Consider the following 15,844-nt stretch of genomic DNA (forward strand, 5'->3'; position numbering starts at 1 on the left):
CGGAAGACGTTGACATCCTCGGGAAAGGTGAAGGTGACGATGTTTGTCATCGCATGCTATCAGGCTTTGAGTCTTATGGATAGCAAATGAGACTTTATCGAAGTCTCGGCTGGAAGACGCTAAGATTTCCGGGAAAGGTGTAGGTGACGACGTTTGTCACTGCATGCTATCGGACATTGAGTCTTACGGATAGCAAATGAGACTTTTTCGCAATCTCGGCCGGAAGACCCTGATATCTTCGGGGAAGGTGCTAGTGATGACGTAAGCCACTACGTGCTATCGAGCTTTGAGTCTTATGGATAGCAAATGAGGCTTTTTTGCAGTTTCGGCCGAAGGACGCAGACATCTCTGGGAGAGGTGCTGGTGACGACATTAGTCACTGCATGCTTTCGGGCTTTGAGTCTCACGGATAGCAAATGCGATTTTTCGCAGTCTCGGTCGGAACACACTAATATCTACGGGAAAGGTGCAGGTGACGATGTTAGTCACTGCATGCTATCGGGCTTTGAGTCTTATGGATAGCAAATGAGACTTTATCGAAGTCTCGGCCGGAAGACGCAAACATCTCTGGGAATGGTGTAGGTCACAAAGTTAGTCACTGCATACTATCGGGCTTTGAGTCTTCCGGATAGCAAATGAGACTTTTTCGCAGTCTCGGCCGGAAGACCTTGACATTACCGGGGAAGGTGCTAGTGATGACGTAAGCCACTGCATGCTATCGGGCTTTGAGTCTTACGGATAGAAAATGAGAATTTTTTGCAGTCTCGGCCGGAAGACGCTTACATCTCCTAGGAAGGTGCAGGTGACGACGTTAGTCACTGCATGCGATCGGGCTTTGAGTTTTACGGATAGCGAAAGAGACTTTTTCGTAGTCTCGGCCGGAAAATGCTGAAATCTTTGGGAAAGGTGCAGGTGACAACGATAGTCACTGGATGCTATTGGGCTTTGAGTCTTATGGATAGCAAATGTGACTTTTTCGCAGTCTCGGTCAGAAGATGCTGACATCTACGGGGAAGGTGTAGATGATGACGTTTGTGACTTCTTGCTATCGGGCTTTGAGTCATACAGATAGCAAATGAGACTTTTTCGCTGTCTCGGTCGGAAGACGTTGACATCCTCGGGAAAGGTGAAGGTGACGATGTTTTTCATCGCATGCTATTAGGCTTTGAGTCTTATGGATAGCAAATGAGACTTTATCGAAGTCTCGGCTGGAAGACGTTAACATATCCGGGAAAGGTGTAGGTGACGACGTTTGTCACTGCATGCTATCGGACATTGAGTCTTACGGATAGCAAATGAGACTTTTTTGCAGTCTCGGCCGGAAGACCCTGATATCTTCGGGGATGGTGCTAGTGATGACGTAAGCCACTACGTGCTATCGGGCTTTGAGTCTTACGGATAGCAAATGAGGCTTTTTTGCAGTTTCGGCCGAAGGACGCAGACATCTCTGGGACAGGTGCTGGTGACGACATTAGTCACTGCATGCTATCGGGCTTTGAGGCTCATGGATAGCAAATGCGATTTTTCGCAGTCTCGGTCGGAACACACTAATATCTACGGGAAAGGTGCAGGTGACGATGTTAGTCACTGCATGCTATCGGGCTTTGAGTCTTATGGATAGCAAATGAGACTTTATCGAAGTCTCGGCCGGAAGACGCAAACATCTCTGGGAAAAGTGTTGGTCACAAAGTTAGTCACTGCATGCTATCGGGCTTTGAGTCTTCCGGATAGCAAATGAGACTTTTTCGCAGTCTCGGCCGGAAGACATTGACATCACCGGGGAAGGTGCTAGTGATGACGTAAGCCACTGCATGCTATCGGGCTTTCAGTCTTACGGATAGTAAATGAGTATTTTTTGCAGTCTCGGCCGGAAGACGCTGACATTTCCTAGGAAGGTGCAGGTAACGACGTTAGTCACTGCATGCTATCGGGCTTTGTGTCTTACGGATAGCGAAAGAGACTTTTTCGCAGTCTCGGCCGAAAAATGCTGAAATCTTCAGGAAAGGTGCAGGTGACAACGATAGTCACTGGATGCTATTGGGCTTTGAGTCTTATGGATAGCAAATGTGACTTTTTCGCAGTCTTGGTCAGAAGATGCTGACATCTACGGGGAAGGTGCAGATGATGACGTTTGTGACTGCTTGCTATTGGGCTTTGAGTCATACGGATAGCAAATGAGACTTTTTCGCTGTCTCGGTCGGAAGACGTTGACATCCTCGGGAAAGGTGAAGGTGACGATGTTTGTCATCGCATGCTATCAGGCTTTGAGTCTTATGGATAGCAAATGAGACTTTATCGAAGTCTCGGCTGGAAGACGCTAAGATTTCCGGGAAAGGTGTAGGTGACGACGTTTGTCACTGCATGCTATCGGACATTGAGTCTTACGGATAGCAAATGAGACTTTTTCGCAATCTCGGCCGGAAGACCCTGATATCTTCGGGGAAGGTGCTAGTGATGACGTAAGCCACTACATGCTATCGGGCTGTGAGTCTTACGGATAGCAAATGAGGCTTTTTTGCAGTTTCGGCCGAAGGACGCAGACATCTCTGGGAGAGGTGCTGGTGACAACATTAGTCACTGCATGCTATCGGGCTTTGAGTCTCACGGATAGCAAATGCGATTTTTCGCAGTCTCGGTCAGAACACACTAATATCTCCGGGAAAGGTGTTGGTGACGGCGTTAGTCACTACATGCTTTCGGGCTTTGAGTGTTACGGATAGCAAATGAGACTTTTTCACAGTCTCGGCCGGAAGACGCTGACATCTCCTAGGAAGGTGCTGGTGACAACGTTAGTCACGGCATGCGATGGGTGTTTGAGTCTTATGGATAGCAAATGAGACTTTTTTGCAGTCTCGGCCAGAACACGCTGACATCTCTTGGAAAGGTGCTGGTGACAACGTTAGTCACTGCATGCTATCGGGCTTGGGGTCTTACGGATAGCAAATGAGAATTTTTCGCAGTCTCGGCTGGAAAACACTGACTTCTTCGGGAAAGGTGCAGGTGATGACGCTAGTCATTGCATGTTATTAGGCTTTGAGTCTTATGGATAGCAAATGAGACTTTTTCGCAGTCTCAGCCGGAAGACGCAAGCATCTCTGGGAAAGGTGCAGGTGACGACTGATGTGCCATCATTTTCTTCTATTTTCTAAACCCTTTTTGGACCATTTTAATTACTGATTGGTCTTAATTGTCAATTAATCAGGCAGTTTTATTATTTGGGCTCATTTAGCTAATTTGATGTTTTTAATCTAATTTCAGGAATTAATGAAACATTGGGCTTAATCCGGATTTTGGTTATGGACTTGAAGAGGGCAAACTTAGCAGCGCTTACCTTAGTTAATTAGGAAATTTCACAATTTTATTTTATGTTGTTCAGTGTTTATTTCGTTTTGGGCCAGAGTATTGTAAAAGGGCCCAGTGACTTTGAGTGACTCTTTTTAAATAGCAACCTTGGGATTCGTGCAAGGCATTCTGTTATGCTATTCATTATTCAGAGCTTTTGTTTTAGGGTTTACGTTTTCTGCTTTGATGCTACTGTTCACATAATGCAATTTTACGTTTTCTACTTCTAATTACAATTTCGTTCTTGCTTCTTCTTCTACTCTCATTTACGTTTCTGTTTCGTCTACATTTCTGTTCATTTACGTTTTTGTTCATTTATGTTTCTGTTTATTTACGTTTCTGCTTCATGTTTCATTTTCATTTTCTGTTTGAATCCATGGAAGGCTAGATTTTCTGGTGTTGTTTCATTTTGAGGACGAAGCCCAACTCTCTTTGAGGTTTCGCTTGTAATGTGGTTTCCTGGCAGTTTTCCCTTCACCAGTTATCCCAAATTCGTGAATATTAATCAGTGCACGCTTCGTGTTCGATTAATTGCCTCTGAGCCTAACTTGCGTTCATGCTTAATGGACTAAGGGCTAACTGGTGTATGTGGTGCCTAATAATGTATTGAAAACCCTAAGTTGATTTTCGCTTAGTAAATTGAAATAGGGTTGGATTAAGTGGTTGACTGTTAGGGACAAATTCTCCATAACCCAGGATAAGAGAATGGCTTCTGAATCAGAGGAAACAACCCGTTTTTAATATTAGTAGTTTCGTATTCCAGTTTACTTGTTCTGCTCTTTAATCACAAAACAAACAAACCCCTCCAATCGTTACTGTTACTGCAAGTATATTATGAACATTTGGTTTGTCACTGCTCGTTCGGAAACGACCTAGGATCACTTCCTAGTTACTGCATTTTCATGTTTATTTGATTCGGGTACGGCCTCGATCAAATTTGGCACTGTTGCCGGGGAGCAGTGTCCAAAGGTTCATAATAGCTAGCTAGTGTGTGTGTTTAATCCTTTCGTGTTTTATGATTAATTGTTAGTATTGTGTTAGTATGTGTGTTAGTGTTGTTTAGTGTCCTGGTATTTTGTTTAGTGTGTGTTCTGTTTCAGTTTTCCCATTAAGCGTTTCCCCTGTTTCAGTCTTGGGTGTTTTGCTGTGAATAGTTTTTTGCGATGGACTTAGCGACCACTTTTGCTTGCGGCAAAATAGAGTAGTAATAGAAATCAATTAGAGACGGATTTTAGCGACCACCCATGCTGAATTATTTGTGATTTTTTGTTTTAGTAGCTAGGGTTGTTATTTTTGGCTGAATTTTTTTGTGGTAACTTCTTTTAATCCATATTTTGTGGGAAAAATAGCTAGAGCCTTTAGTTTGGTCAGATTTGAAAGTTCCAAAAAAGTAGCAAATTTTGTGTTTGCCAAAACTTCAAACGGCCATAACTTTTGCTCCGGTTATCAGAATCGCAATTATTATATATGCATTTGGGGTAGAAAAAAATTTCCTATATTATGGGAGTGGACCATGGGCCGGATGAGGTCTCCATCGTCCAAAAAAAGCGATTCTGTCAAAAGTTTTTTATTTTTCAAGTTTTATTCACTTATTTTTCTTAACCTACCATTTTTAGCTTTCGTAGTTAGACTTTGAGTTTTTGTCTGAAATTTTTTGTGCTATCTGCTCATCATTTTATAAGGTTGCTCACAAAATTTCAAGTCATTTGGATATCATTTGAGGGTAGCTGTAGTTCAAACCTACACCTTTATTTACATGACAAGGCAACTAGTTGTGTGCATGCTGAAAGTAGTGTATGACTAGAGGCAATCCATCTGACTTACAACCCTTTGATCCTGAGATAGATAGGACATTTCATAGATTAGTTAGGCATCATTTTATACCTTTTGATCATTCTGAGCATTCCATTACTGGTGAATCTGTGCATTCTGTTATTGGTGATTTTGAACATCCTGATCTTGTGCATTATAATTTTGAGCATTCTGATTCTGAGCATTCTAATTTTGCACATTCTGAGAACATGGCACAACCTCCACCCCGTGAGAGGACTCTAAGGGAAATGGCTGCACCTAATTTCACCTACGAAAGCTTGAGCACCCAATACCCTGATGAGGATGTCCCATATGTTCTTAAAACTGGATTGATTCATTTGCTTCCAAAGTTTCATGGCCTTGCAGGTGAAGACCCGCACAAACATTTGAAGGAATTTCATATTGTCTGCTCCACCATGAAACCCCCAGATGTCCAGGAGGATCACATATTTCTGAAGGCTTTTCCTCATTCTCTGGAGGGAGTGGCATCATTTTATACCTTTTGATCATTCTGAGCATTCCATTACTGGTGAATCTGTGCATTCTGTTATTGGTGATTTTGAACATCCTGATCTTGTGCATTATAATTTTGAGCATTCTGATTCTGAGCATTCTAATTTTGCACATTCTGAGAACATGGCACAACCTCCACCCCGTGAGAGGACTCTAAGGGAAATGGCTGCACCTGATTTCACCTACGAAAGCTTGTGCACCCAATACCCTGATGAGGATGTCCCATATGTTCTTAAAAATGGATTGATTCATTTGCTTCCAAAGTTTCATGGCCTTGCAGGTGAAGACCCGCACAAACATTTGAAGGAATTTCATATTGTCTGCTCCACCATGAAACCCCCAGATGTCCAGGAGGATCACATATTTCTGAAGGCTTTTCCTCATTCTCTGGAGGGAGTGGCAAAGGACTGGCTGTATTACCTTGCTCCAAGGTCCATCACGAGCTGGGATGACCTTAAGAGAGTATTCTTAGAAAATTTTTTCCCTGCTTCCAGGACCACAGCCATCAGGAAAGGTATCTCAAGTATTAGAAAACTCAGTGGAGAGAGTCTGTATGAGTACTGGGAGCGATTTAAAAAACTATGTGCCAGTTGCCCTCACCATCAGATTTCGGAGCAGCTTCTCCAATATTTTTATGAAGGACTCAGTAATATGGAGAGAAGTATGATAGATGCTGCCAGTGGTGGAGCCCTTGGAGACATGACTCCTGCTGAAGCCAGAAATTTAATTGAGAAGATGGCTTCCAACTCTCAGCAGTTTAGTGCCAGAAATGATGCCATAGTCATTAGAGGAGTGCATGAGGTAGCTACAAACTCAGCTGCATCATCTGAGACTAAGAAGCTTGAAGGCAAACTGGATGCATTGGTTAACTTGGTAACCCAGCTGGCCTTGAATCAGAAATTTGTACCTGTTACAAGGGTTTGTGGTTTGTGCTCCTCTGCTGACCACCATACAGACCTTTGCCCTTCCATGCAGCAACCTGGAGCGATTGAGCAGCCTGAAGCTTATGCTGCAAATATTTACAATAGACCTCCTCAACCTCAGAAGCAAAATCAACCACAGCAGAACAATTATGACCTCTCCAGCAACAGATACAACCCTGGATAGAAGAATCACCCTAACCTCAGATGGTCCAGCCCTCAGCAACAACAACAGCAGTGATGGAAGCTTGCTTGTGGGGCTTCTATGGAGGCTGGATCTTTGAGCTTCAATGAGGTCCTTTAATGATGATTTTCCACCATGGAAATGCAGCGGAAGACAAAGGAGAAGAGGTGAGAGGAGGCGCCATCCACTAGGGAATAAGCCATGGAAGAAGGAGCTTCACCACCAAGATGAGCCTTGGATAAGAAGCTTGGAAGGATGCTTCAATGGAGGAAAAGAAAGAGGGAGAGAAAGAGAGAGGGGGGAGCACGAAATTGAAGGAATAAAAGAGGGAGAGAAGTGGAACTTTGAAGTATGTCTCACAAGACTCTCATTCATCAAAGTTACAACAAGTGTTACACATGCTTCTATTTATAGACTAGGTAGCTTCCTTGAGAAGCTTTCTTGAGAAAACTTCCTTGAGAAGCTTCTTTGAGAAAACTTCCTTGAGAAGCTAGAGCTTAGCTACACACACCCCTCTCATAACTAAGCTCACCTCCTTGAGAAGCTTCCTTAAGAAGATTCCTAAAGAAGCTAGAGCTTAGCTACACATACCTCTCTAATAGCTAAGCTCACCTCCTTGAGATGAGAAGCTAGAACTTAGCTACACACCCCCTATAATAGCTAAGCTCACCCACATGACAAAAAATATGAAAATACAAAAAAAAGTCCTTACTACAAAGACTACTCAAAATGCCTCGAAATACAAGGCTAAAACCCTATACTACTAGAATGACCAAAATACAAGGCCCAGACGAAGGAAAAACCTATTCTAATATTTACAAAGATAAGCGGGCTCATACTTAGCCCATGGGCTCGAAATCTACCATAAGGCTCATGAGAACCCTAGGGCCTTCCCTTGGATCTCTAGCCCAATCTACTTGGAGTCTTCTACCCAATGCCCTTACGGAGTAGGATTGCATCATTCCCTCCACCTTGGAAAGGATTTGACCTCAAATCCCGAGGTTCTTCATACTCTGGGCTCCTTCCCTCAACACCTGTAAAAAGAACAAAAACATATGTATTAGTGGTGTTTGGTATGTTGAAGTAAGGTAAGGTCTGAAAACCCATTTCCTGGGCATCTTCCCATGAAGGAACATGGTTTCTCACCAACTCAATAAGTGGTGCTACAAGTATAGAAAAATATGGGACAAACCTTTTGTAAAAGTTTGTTAAGTCATGGAAGCCCCAAATTTTTCTTATACTTGGTGGAGTGGGCCATTCAGGAATGACCTTTATTCTCTTAGGGTTCATGGGAACCCCTTGATCACTATTTGACAAATTAAGAAAAGTAACGCAATAAAACATACCTTTTTCTGTATTTTCATATTGATTATTCCTACCAAAAAGTTTGACAAACCTAAGGTGTCCCATATGAGTACCTAAGTTTGTATTGAAACTAAAAATAAGAACAAACCTACCTAATGGGTCCCTATGTACACACACCATGAAGATGTTAGGTGTATGAGTGATTTTACAAAAGAGGGTTGCACCACTCAAAACATTCATCATACCACCTATTTTAGGGACTTGGTGCCTAATAATACCTATTTTGGGCACCAACAAAGCACAAGGATTTAAGCTCTTGCGAACCAAACCCTCATCCAACAACTTCTTTACTTGAGGAATAAACTCAAGCCCAAGAGGTGTGGCAATGCTAGCAAGTGCCTTTTTACAAAAGAGAAAATGTGGAGGTTGTCTAAGAGGGAAAGTTTCTTTAATGTTTGTCTTTATTGTAAAATGAGTTTCCTTCTTAGCTAAACTCTTGGAGGAGACACTTACCTCCTTACACTTCTCTTTAACCACTAATGGTTGTCCTTCTTCTTGGGGGTAGATTTCTTCACTAGATTCTTCCCCTTTTGCTTTTTCACTTTCACTAGAGGAAGGTGAAGTAGTAGCCTCATCTTGGCTACTATAAATGTCTTGGCCCTTCATAATCATGGTTTTTGTGGTGGGGCATTGAGAAGTAATGTGTCCTCTTCCAAGACATTTAAAGCACTTTATAGAGCTAGTTTTCTCTTGCATACTAGCCTTAGGGGCTTGCTTTTCTATTGTCTTCCCCTTATCATCTTTGGGCTTAGAAGGTGTCACCCCTAAGATGTCTTGACCTTGGTCTTTCTTTGGATAAGAGTGAGAGCCATAAGATTTTGAAGTAGACTTCTTTTTAAGTTGTTGCTCTACCCTTATTTCCCAATCTAAGTTAGCCTCTACATTGTCCTTCCCATGGAAGTATGAGAGTTTAATGTTAGCCTCTTGAGGCTTTCTTTCCTTTTCTCTTCTATGGGAGTGAGGTCTAAGATGTGACCTATGCCTTCCTTCGTAATAGTCACGAAGTTCTTCACTTAGGCTTTTGCAAGAGTTATGACTACTATAGTAGGCATGTTTTTCTCTTTTCATTTCTTTCATTATTTTTCTTCTTTCTTCCTCTCTTATTTTCTTTCTTTCATCTTGACTTATTTCTTCCACTCTTTTTTTTCCTTTTTCTTTTCTCTCTTGTTTTTCTTTCCATAACTTGAGGGAACTCAACTCATCTAAGATTCTAGATAAAGGGTCTTTATGACTAGTACCCTTGCCATTAACACTAGATGAATGATGACTCATGTTGGTTCCTAAGTTGTGGTTCTTTCTTGTTGGAGGTTTGAAAACAAAAGGTAAAAGAAACTATGGTTGAAACTAGCCAAATAAACAAAAAGAGGTGTGAAAGATAAGGTAAAAAAACTAATTGGTAAAATGCAAGCTATCTAGGCGGTTTGACAATGGAAGGTAAAAGAAATAAGCTATGAAAGTAAGCAAGAAATGTAAACTAGGTGAATCCTAAGAGTGTTTGGATGAACACATTTAAGGTTCCCAACAAAACACTCACTATCCTAAGTAAAAATTGCCTAAAATTATTACACATGAATGGAAGTTTGGTAACCTATTGGAGGCTCCCAACACACTTCCAATGAAAGGCCTTTTTGTTACAAAAACTTGAAAGCAATGAAGGTAAGTAAATTGCAAATTACAAAATTACAAAATGGTCCTCAATTTTGGTAGTTGTTCTCTCTTTGGTGATTCACTCAATTTGGAGTGCTTCTTAGTCCAATAGCTCTTAAGGTGGTTGGCCCCTTGCTTCTGGACTCAAATTCTTCAAGGGATGGCACCAATCCTCCTTCCAATTCCCTATATGGCAACCCAAAAACAAGGAAACAAAGAGACAAGCAATAACCAAAGACCAAAATAAATGAAATGAAAGCTAAACCAATGGAGTTTTAACAAGACAATTTTTCAAGGATTATTCAACAATTAAAGCAATGAAAAGGACATAGAAGCAAGCTAGGACTCAAAGAGAAACTTAGAATGGCTCTAGAGTAGAGTAAAAAAACTGAAAAAAAAAGACTCAACAAAACTCTAGCCTTGGCACTTGTCTTCACACTAATTTTGAATTGAAATTTCCAATTATAGAATAAATTTTGAGCCAAACCAACAAGCACCCTTCCCTTTCACCTTTTTTTTCTGGATACTGATTTTCCTGCCAACTTGTGCGATTTTTCGTATTTTTTCCTTTTATCCAAATCACTTGTTTCTTTTTTTATAACTTTTTTCCAGATGTCTAGAAAATTCAGTAAAAATTTCAGCTCAAAATTCGAAGTAACCAATTCTCAGTAATTTTTACAAGTTTGTATGTCCAAGCTGCCAGCACCAGCGATTTGTTTCTTTAAGCATGGTATATTGATTGCCTTGGGCTTACTTTCAACCTTCCTATGTATTTTGAACTCACTAGTATTGTTTACCACAGTTTTAGGAGTTCAATATTCACTTAGGATCAACATTTCAGCCAGCAATTCAATCACCAAAACTCAAATTCACAATAGACACAATCATAAAGAAACCTAAAAGTTCAAGAAAAGGTTCACAATCAAAGACTCTCTAAGAATTTTGCATGAACATGTTAAGGACTAATTAACATGAAAGATTTGACTCAAATCAAATAATAGGCTAAAAGAATTTCATACACTCATGAACAAATGAGTTAGACAAAGAAACAAGAAAATAAAATTCAGCACAACATAAGAAATCTTATGTGACAAGTTTCATGACTAGACATGACTTCTATGACAAAACTACAATAGGTGAACAAGTCACTCTAGATTTTTGAGGTTTTCTTCTACTTTAATATTTTTGTAAGAATTTTATGGTTTAGGATTCAGCCACAAAAAATAACAAGACAAAACTCAAAGGAACCTAAACTCAACACAATTCATGGTTCAAGAACAAGAACAAGAAATTTGAACCATAGAAAATCAAATCTAACTTCTATAGCAAGTTTAATCGGTGGAAACTCTAAAGAATCATGTTAACAACATTTAGAACAATACATGTGAGGAGATACATGGAGAAAAATGAAGAAACAACAATGGAAGAGAAGGTAAAGAAAAAAAAATAATGGAGGTTTAAGGAGCACCTACTTGAAGCTCTTGTGCTCTGATACCACTTGATGGAAGCTTGCTTGTGGGGCTTCTATGGAGGCTGGATCTTTGAGCTTCAATGAGGTCCTTTAATGATGATTTTCCACCATGGAAATGCAGCGGAAGACAAAGGAGAAGAGGTGAGAGGAGGCGCCATCCACTAGGGAATAAGCCATGGAAGAAGGAGCTTCACCACCAAGATGAGCCTTGGATAAGAAGCTTGGAAGGATGCTTCAATGGAGGAAAAGAAAGAGGGAGAGAAAGAGAGAGGGGGGAGCACGAAATTGAAGGAATAAAAGAGGGAGAGAAGTGGAACTTTGAAGTATGTCTCACAAGACTCTCATTCATCAAAGTTACAACAAGTGTTACACATGCTTCTATTTATAGACTAGGTAGCTTCCTTGAGAAGCTTTCTTGAGAAAACTTCCTTGAGAAGCTTCTTTGAGAAAACTTCCTTGAGAAGCTAGAGCTTAGCTACACACACCCCTCTCATAACTAAGCTCACCTCCTTGAGAAGCTTCCTTAAGAAGATTCCTAAAGAAGCTAGAGCTTAGCTACACATACCTCTCTAATAGCTAAGCTCACCTCCTTGAGATGAGAAGCTAGAACTTAGCTACACACCCCCTATAATAGCTAAGCTCACCCACATGACAAAAAATATGAAAATACAAAAAAAAGTCCTTACTACAAAGACTACTCAAAATGCCTCGAAATACAAGGCTAAAACCCTATACTACTAGAATGACCAAAATACAAGGCCCAGACGAAGGAAAAACCTATTCTAATATTTACAAAGATAAGCGGGCTCATACTTAGCCCATGGGCTCGAAATCTACCATAAGGCTCATGAGAACCCTAGGGCCTTCCCTTGGATCTCTAGCCCAATCTACTTGGAGTCTTCTACCCAATGCCCTTACGGAGTAGGATTGCATCAAGCAGCCTGCTCCTTCCTTCCAAAATGCTGCTGGCCCAAGCAGACCATACATTCCTCCACCAATCCAACAACAGCAACAACCCCAGAAATAACCAATAGTTGAGGCCCCTCCACAACCTTCCCTCGAAGAACTTGTGAGGCAAATGAATATGCAGAACATGCAGTTTCAGCAAGAGACCAGAGCCTCCATTCAGAGCTTAACCAATCAGATGGGACAATTGGCTACCCAATTGAATCAACAACAGTCCCAGAATTCTGACAAGCTACCTTCTCAAGCTGTCCAAAATCCCAAAAATGTCAGTGCCATTTCATTGAGGTCGGGAAAGCAGTGTCAAGGACCTCAACCTGTAGCACCTTTCTCATCTGCAAATGAACCTGCCAAACTTCACTCTACTCCAGAAAAAGGTGATGACAAAAATTTACCTAACAATTTCTGTGCAGGTGAATCTTCTTCCACAGGTAATTCTGATTTGCAGAAGCAGCACATTCCCCCTCTTCCATTCCCTCCAAGAGCAGTTTCCAACAAAAAATGGAAGAGGCAGAGAAAGAGATCTTGGACACGTTTAGAAAAGTAGAGGTAAACATACCTCTGTTGGATGCTGTCGCAACCTACCCTTCGGCGGGAGGGCGACGCGTGACTCGCGGGATGCGTGTTCCACGAAAGGAATACGCGCGGAGTCGCCACCAACGTTTATTTGAGGAAAACGTCGGAAAAACCGGAAAAGACACGATCTACGAACTTTTAAGTGAAAGGTTCGGGAGTTGTATTTACGCACGGGGAAGGTATTAGCACCCCACACGTCCGTCCCAAGGGACGGCAACCTTTAATCGAATGTGCAAACATGACTTTGATTTTTTATGTTCCCTTTTTATGTCTCTATATCCTTTATACCCTTTTTATATTTTTCTCTTTTTGTGGTCGACAAGGGTGTTTCCCTTTGCTCCTACGTATTCCTCAATTTGCGATGAGGAAATCAGACCTACGTAGTTCTTTCTTATCAAGTGATTCTTTTTACTTAAGGTGATCATTTTAAGGCGTTGGACCTTGAAAAACGATCCATTTACTTAGTAAGAAATTGAAATGACAAACTTCAAAAACCTATTTTTATGGACGAGCTTGACTAAGCGAGTTGATTTTAGCCTTAGTTTCACTTTAGTTATTAGTCAATTCGGTTAAGAATGAGAAATCCCAAAGAGAAAACGTCCGATTGATTTTCCGCTTTATTTTGCTAAAAGAATATTTTTTGATTATTATTATTATTTTTTACCTCTTTTTGATTTCCAACGTGGTTACGGCACGACCGAACGGTCGGAATTCATTTTAACCGAAGTTAACGGATAATACAATTCTAACGTTCGGTGGAAATTGATTTTATTTTTAAGTTAAGCGAGAAATGACTTAAGTAAAATGGCTTAAGCACGTCAACAGGGGGTATAAAAAGTAAACAAAACGAGAATAAAAATGCACGAAACACAATGTGGACCACTACGGGTACATAGAATGAATCGAAAAGCTTGGTTCGAGGTACTTACCCGTTGAAGATCGAAGAACGATGAAGAACGAATGAAGAACGTCGAAGAACGGTTGAAACCTTTGCGAAATTCCTCATGGAAAACGTTACGGAAACGTTTCGGAAGCGCCTCGGCTTAGATTTTCTTCACGGAAACAATTTTTCCAAGCAAATTCGAAAGAGAGAGAAGTGCCAAAGGGGCTGAACCCTTTTCTTCTTCACTTCCTCCCCTATTTATAGCAAAATAGGGGAGGTAGTTGCCGCCCAGCTCGCCCAGGCGAGCCAGGTTGCTTCCTCCAAAAGCAACAGCCTTCTGGAGGAATATTCTGGAGGGCCCAAGTGGGCCTGGGTGCTATTTGCACCCGCATTTTTACTAAGTACACCCCCCTTTGCTTTTTTTTGGTGATTGTTTTTTCGTAAAGTTACGGAAACTTACGAATTTCGTAACGATACTTGTTTTCTTTCTGTAAAGTTACGGAACCTTGCGGATTACATAATCATCCCCTTTTTGACTTACGGAATGTTACGAAACCTCACTTAATTATGCAACGATGCTTCCATTTGATTTCCGGTGTGTCACGGAAACTTACGGATTGTGCATCAATATTTTTTTGGTTTTTCGGCATGTCCTGGAATTTCACAAATTGCCTAATGATGGGTACCAAGCACCTCACAAGGACCAAAGAAAGGTCGCATGTCATCAAGCAAAGGTCCCCGGACGAAATTAGGGTATGACAGTTGCCCCTCTTTACTTGTCTTTTATTGGAGATAAAAGGAAAGTAAAGATAAGACACTAATTTCGTTCCTCTCGATTTGACGAGAGTCGCGGGTGACCATAAAATCTCCACATGCAAATGACTTGTTGTTCCCGGAATTTCTCAAATTGCCTAATGATGAGTGCCAAGCACCTCACAAGGACAAAAGAAAGGTCGCATGTCATCAAGCAAAGGTCCCCGGACGAAAATTAGTGTATGACACTAATTTCGCTCCTCTCGGTTGACGAGAGTCGCGGGTGACCATGACTTGTCGTTCCCAGAATTTCACAAATTGCCTAATGATGGGTGCCAAGCACCTCACAAGGACCAAAGAAAGGTCGCACGTCATCAAGCAAAGGTCCCCGGACGAAAATTAGTGTATGACACTAATTTCGCTCCTCTCGGTTGACGAGAGTCGCAGGTGACCATGACTTGTCGTTCCCGGAATTTCACAAATTGCCTAATGATGGGTGCCAAGCACCTCACAAGGACCAAAGAAAGGTCTCATGTCATCAAGCAAAGGTCCCCGGACGAAAATTAGTGTATGACCCTAATTTCGCTCCTCTCGGTTGACGAGAGTCGCGGGTGACCATGACTTGTCGTTCCCAGAATTTCACAAATCGCCTAATGATGGGTGCCAAGCACCTCACAAGGACCAAAGAAAGGTCGCATGTCATCAAGCAAAGGTCCCCGGACGAAAATTAGTGTATGACACTAATTTCGCTCCTCTCGGTTGACGAGACTCGCGGGTGACCATGAAATTTCCGCATGTAAATGACTTGTTGTTCCCAGAGGAACAAAAGGTGCAGAAGACTATGTCAGCCTCTGCATGCTATCAAGCGTTCTGTCTTACAGATAGCAAAAGAATGTTTATACGGATAACCACTCGGGTATTTCCGCGTATCATCGGGCCCGCCGCCTCTGGATGACACAAGGGTGCGGATAACCGTAAGGTATCTCCGCGTATCATCGGGCCCGCCGCCTCTGGATGACACAAGGGTGCAGAATGACCAAATTTTGTCTCTGCTTGTCATCGGGCCCGCCGCCTCTGGATGATACAAGGGTGCAGAATGACCAAATTTTGTCTCTGCTTGTCATCGGGCCCGCCGCCTCTGGATGACAAAAGGGTGCGGATAACCGTAAGGTATCTCCGCGTATCATCGGGCCCGCCGCCTCTGGATGATACAAGGGTGCAGAATGACCAAATTTTGTCTCTGCTTGTCATCGGGCCCACCGCCTCTGGATGACAAAAGGGTGCGGATAACCGTAAGGTATCTCCGCGTATCATCGGGCCCGCCACCTCTGGATGATACAAGGGTGCGGATAACCGTAAGGTATCTCCGCGTATCATCGGGCCCGCCGCCTCTGGATGACACAAGGGTGCGGATA

General features: G+C 42.0%; 1 non-coding gene across 1 annotated transcript; it reads right to left on the minus strand.

Moving 5' to 3' along the window:
* Positions 1–6,168: 6,168 nt before the first annotated feature.
* Positions 6,169–6,275, minus strand: LOC112997941 (small nucleolar RNA R71). The gene has a single exon (XR_003262990.1). It is a non-coding gene; the product is annotated as a small nucleolar RNA R71 (small nucleolar RNA).
* Between the last annotated feature and the right edge of the window lie 9,569 nt (positions 6,276–15,844).

Source organism: Glycine max, chromosome 9 (assembly GCF_000004515.6).
Source record: "Glycine max cultivar Williams 82 chromosome 9, Glycine_max_v4.0, whole genome shotgun sequence".
NCBI lineage: Eukaryota > Viridiplantae > Streptophyta > Magnoliopsida > Fabales > Fabaceae > Glycine > Glycine max.